Below are 5474 nucleotides of genomic sequence, written 5' to 3' on the forward strand. Positions count from 1 at the left end.
GCTGAGCAAATTTGTGTCACATCTGTCATGAATCAACTCCATAGCTGGTAAGGACTTCCCCTCTCCGTTCAACTAATCAACTCATGTGGATAGAATTTAGCGCCGTCAGGATGAGACCTCACAGTGCAGAAAGATGTTACACAGGACTTCCACAAGATCTGTGTCCGGTCCGTCTCCTATCCGCTGTGGTCTGACTCCATGCTCTCTGGTCCGTCATCACACACCGGTTGCGTTTTCAGAACGCAGCACGGAGTCATGTGACCGAGGTTTTCCCCCGGTAAATATGGAATCAAGGATTATCCTTATCCTCTCCTCATCCATGTTGTCTTTATGGTCCTCTCAAAACCTCTGACTTGATGACTCCAGGTCCTGCCTCTGTTTAAAATGACATTTTGTTGTCATAGATAAGTTAAAAACAATCTACGATTAACACAGAGTGTTTTTTTCTGAAAATTAACTGGATATTTTAATTTTGCTTTGGTGGCTGACTTTCTGTGCACTCCATCTGCTCTGTGCTGAATTGATGCTCCAGTATCTGGCAAAAATAGAAGTCCTGCGTATCTGATCCGTTGCGTTTCCTGCCGGATCAGAGCCGTAGCTGGAACGCAATGGAGCGGATCCAGTGGAAGTTAACAGATTGACTAGAAGAAGAGAAACCTATCAGATCTGGTGCCGTGACGGATAGGAGACGGACCGGACACGGATCTGGTGAAATAGCACTGTTAGCTCTGTGATCTAGACCTTGAGACAAAGTAGATAGCAGGGGCAAATGATACGCAATTCTTGGTGCTATTAGAGGCTGCGATCCATTCTGAGTGAATTTCCCCCTAAAGTTGTGGCAGTTGTGAAAAATGTAGATAAAACTTCTTCTTCTAAAGATAAAAAAAGGTTTGGAATGTAGAAAAAATAACATGCTGTTGCAAAATTCACTAGGTTTTTTTCTTGTATTGTCTTGGGGTAATGAGGGATGTTCCAAAGGGACTCATTTCTTGGCTGTGTGAACAGGATTTCAAATTTTGTCTAACTGTCAATTCTGAAGAAAGTATTTCTTTTTTGAAATTGAGCGAAATTCATTCAACACGGCCAAACACTGGAGCACAGAGTGTGGGTACACAATGTGAGATTGGTTTGCAGAGTGTGGATATATGAAAAATATTCATAATACGTTTAACCCACTAGCAAAGGGTGACAATGTTTAATTGTTAAGTTGATTAAACGGTAGTGTGGTGGCTGAGTTGAGCTAAAGTTAGCAACTTTAAAGTTAACCTTGCAGTATTGAGCTAATTCCTGATTCAGTGAGCTGATATTATGACTCCTCTCCACTGGGGCCAATGTTAGCTAGCATTTTAGCTAAATGCTAAACCAATGATTTGCTTGTTGCTGAAGTATTGAAGGCTAATACTTTGACAGTTTAGCATTTAGCAGTGGCTTTTATCATCCAAATGGAGGAAACCATTTTGCGGTTTAAAGGTAAAATGCAACTCTTTTGGAAACGTAAAAAAGGGTTTTAAATAATGTTAATGCTTCGTGGTATCTTTCAGCTAAATGAAATATAAATGTTTTGTTATGTGTCTTAAAAACTGTACCATGTGGTTGAAAATAGGAAACACCAAAATCTTCTTTGTTGACCATCTTTTAAGATTTTGAGTGGGACATATATTTGCATATCCATCAAACTCAGACTCAAACATATCTCCGAGTACGATCTGAGGACATTCCTGCTGTCATTTGATTACTTGTAATGTAACTCTGTCGAGGGAACCAGCACTTGACAACAATAAGCGTTAGATTGTGTTACACTTTCCTGTGTTTTACTCCACATAACATTAGTTCACTTTTCACACAACAGTGATCCAGTTTCTGTGTTTCTCTGTAACAAGTATTGTTTAGTGTGGAGGTTGCCAGCAGCAGGTTAGCACCTACTCAGCCCTGCTAACATGATATGCATTCACCTCCACGGGGGATATGCGCCGCACGTTCTATTTATGGATGCTGAGTAAAGTGACACTTCACCCTCAAACCTCTCTGTCTGCAGGGAAAAAGGGACTGAAGGGACTATTTTTATATTTTACATGCAGGACAGACAGGACAGGGGGGATGAGCAGGAATCAGACAGAGGACATGATGATGCTGTTATCTGACAACCAATAAGAGAGCTTGTCTGGCTTTTTGATAGAGATTCAATTTCAAACCCTCAGAAGAATTGGTTTTAATAATTTATTTAGAAGAAGTCATAAATGTACTTTACTTCTGCTACTGAGACACATTTTTTAAGTTTTATTTGTGCCCTTATTTGATAAGACAGCTAAAGAGAGATGTCATAACATCAATACAAGGGGCACTCAGGCCAACCAGCACCCCGATACTGAGATACCTGTTAACGAATAAAGTGGAGCTACAGTAGGTGTTGGCATTGGCAAATACCTCATGATACAATACGTGTCACGATACATGAGACACAACTCCATACATGTGAAACTCTGTTATACTCAAAAAAATCCAATTTTACATGCACATTAAAAGTGGAGCTGCGAATGCAACAGGTTAAGATAAGATAAGATATACTTTATTTGTCTCCCATTGGGGGAAATTCTTTTGTTTACAGCAGCTTACAACACGGGACAGGGGAATATAACAATGTACTTACATAGTTAAAAAATATAATAACAATAGTAATAGCAATGACAAGGGTGAAATATAATACAATAAAATAAAATAGAATAAAATAAAGTAAAAATAAAATAAAATAAAATATGGCAACTATTATGGATGTATACACACTATGTACTTCTATCTGATAAATAGATAAGGTAAGTTATTGCACGATAAAAATTGCACAAGGTGATTTAAACAAACATACACAGTATGAAGAACAGTGCGATTCAGATGAATACAGTAGTTATTTGTGAATGTGCCAAGTCACATAGTAACTTCCATGTAGCCGGAATGAAAGATGACAACAGATGATTAACGGGACACAGCAGTGCTGGTGTTAAACAGTCTGATTGCAGATGGGATGAAGGACCTGCGGTAGCGCTCCGTCCTGCAGGATGGGAGTCTCAGTCTGCTGCTGAAGGAGCTGCTCAGGGACTCCACAGTCTCATGCAGGGGGTGAAAGGGATTGTCCATAATGGATGTCAGCTTGGCTAACATCCTCCTCTCACCCACCTCCTCTATGGAGTCCAGAGGACAGCCCAGGACAGAACTGGTCCTCCTGACCAGTCTGTTAAGTCTTTTCCTGTACCCGTCTGTGCTCCATGCTCCCCAGCAGACCACTGCATAGAAGAAAGCAGACGCTACTACAGTGTCATAAAATGTCCGTAACAGAGTCCTGCACACTCCGAAGGACCTCACTCTTCTCAGCAGGTGCAGACGACTTTGGCCCTTCTTGTACAGGATGTTGGTGTTGTGTGACCAGTCCAGTTTATTGTTGAGGTGAACACCCAGGTATTTGTAGGTCTCCACCCTCTCAATGTCCAACTCCTGGATGTTCACCGGTGCAGTCTGGGGTGTTTTCCTGTGGAAGTCGATCACCATCTCCTTGGTCTTGCTGGTGTTGAGCTGAAGGTGGTTTAGCTCACACCAGTCGACAAAGTCCATGATGACCTCCCTGTACTCCAGCTCGTCCCCCTCAGACACACACCCGACGATGGGTGTGTCATCGGAGAACTTCTGGAGGTGACAGCTCCCATAGTTGTAGCTGAAGTTCGCGGTGACCATCGTGTCGGAAATCAAGCCAAAACTTTCAACTTCAAAGTTTACAACTTATTAGAACCTAAGGTCGACACATCCAAAATTATAAACTCTGTTATGGGACTAGTAAAAAATTAAGTTATATCAATATCCATTTCAACACAATAGCTACAGAAAAACAAGTCATGGGCAACCAGATCTGGAACTTCTTGTTTTAAAGTAGCAGCCTGTCCACAGTGCTGGTTGAGAAAAAGTCTCTGAGCACATACCAAATCATTTTAGATAGGGATGTCCCGATCTCAATTATTAGATTGGAAACAAACAAGTGTAACCAAGCGATCTTAGTTAAATAATCCTGCTTTTCTGACACTACATTTCGACTACTGTCTTACCGGAGGTGTACAGCAAACTTCATGACGACATACAAGGGATTTGAAACATGATGTGCCTGCTGTCAGTTTCACAACAGACATTTAGAGCTCTGATGTTGTGTCCAATGTCATCATGGAGCCTCACTGCACTCTGGATTTATTCCTCTCCTCTCAAGTTTAAGGTGATCCAGGTTGGTTGATATTGTAATCTGGACTGTGAAAAATAAAAAGACAATGAAAAAGGCAAAAAATAACGTAAGAAAGTTGCGTTAGTGTCTAATATTTATGTTCTTGGTCGAGCAGGTGGGCACTGCCATCATGAGTGCCACATCTCGTGACAGTTGTGTTCAGAGCAGTGTTGAGTTTAAGTGTGCAGTATTGCGTCAAGGTACAAGGTTACATGGCCTTCTCTGTCTTCTGATCTACAATAGGTTCACAGATTACTTGTTTGTCTCAGCACTCAACATAGAAAGAGAAGCCCACCAGGAAGGATGAACAACAGTTTCATGCAGCAGTATAACAATCAAGCTCCTTCCTGCGTGTTTGTTGTGAAAAGATGACATGTATGTAAATTTGTAACAGCGTAACCAGCTTCAGACAATCAGAAAACAATATCTGGTTTTCTTAGTAACGCTCACTCTCTAACATTCATCTGTTATGTTACTTAACAAGCGCTGCTCTACAGGAGTGGATGTCTTTGTGATTACAGGACTTTGAGGGTGATTGAAAGATATTTCTAAACCAATTAATGTGTTGATGCTAGGAGAGAAAACTTGCAAAGGGAATCATAGAGTATAGTATAGGTTTGATTTTTAAGCCTTCAATAGTGCTACACTAACAATTTCCACTCATTTTCAGTCACTATGCTAAGCAAAATGGCTCCAGATTGAGTCCCACTTATCCTTGTTACTAGTTTCCCCTTGGATGTGAAATATATCAACCCAACCCCCTCTCCACCCATCCATAAAATAAGCTAAGTGCCTTCAAACACCTTTAGCAGGTAGAACAATGTGTGAAAATGGTTGCGGTCTCTGGCCCTGACAGCAGCCATTGTTTTGACTGAGTCTCTTTTTAACTCTGTGGGATTTCCTCCAGTCTCCCAGCGCTCCTGTTGAACGAGGAGCTAGGAAGAGGAACACAGCCTAACAAGCTGCCTACTCCGTCTGAAACCAGACTTTCACTCACTCTTGCAGAAAATGGCACTTTCCGCTGGGACAGAGGGAAGGTTTGGCTCGGGCTTCAGACGCAGATCGCGGTGAGTTCGCTGGCAGTAGCAGCCAGTCGGTCCCCCCGGCTCCTTTTCCACCGCCTCGGCAGCTGGGAACAGTGGGAGTTAAGGGCTGTGATTGCTGGCCTGGAGCTCAGACTAGCTGCTTTTCACTCACTCACCAGGAGCTCTGTTTTTACAAG

Source organism: Notolabrus celidotus, chromosome 17 (assembly GCF_009762535.1).
Source record: "Notolabrus celidotus isolate fNotCel1 chromosome 17, fNotCel1.pri, whole genome shotgun sequence".
Taxonomy (NCBI): Eukaryota; Metazoa; Chordata; class Actinopteri; order Labriformes; family Labridae; genus Notolabrus; species Notolabrus celidotus.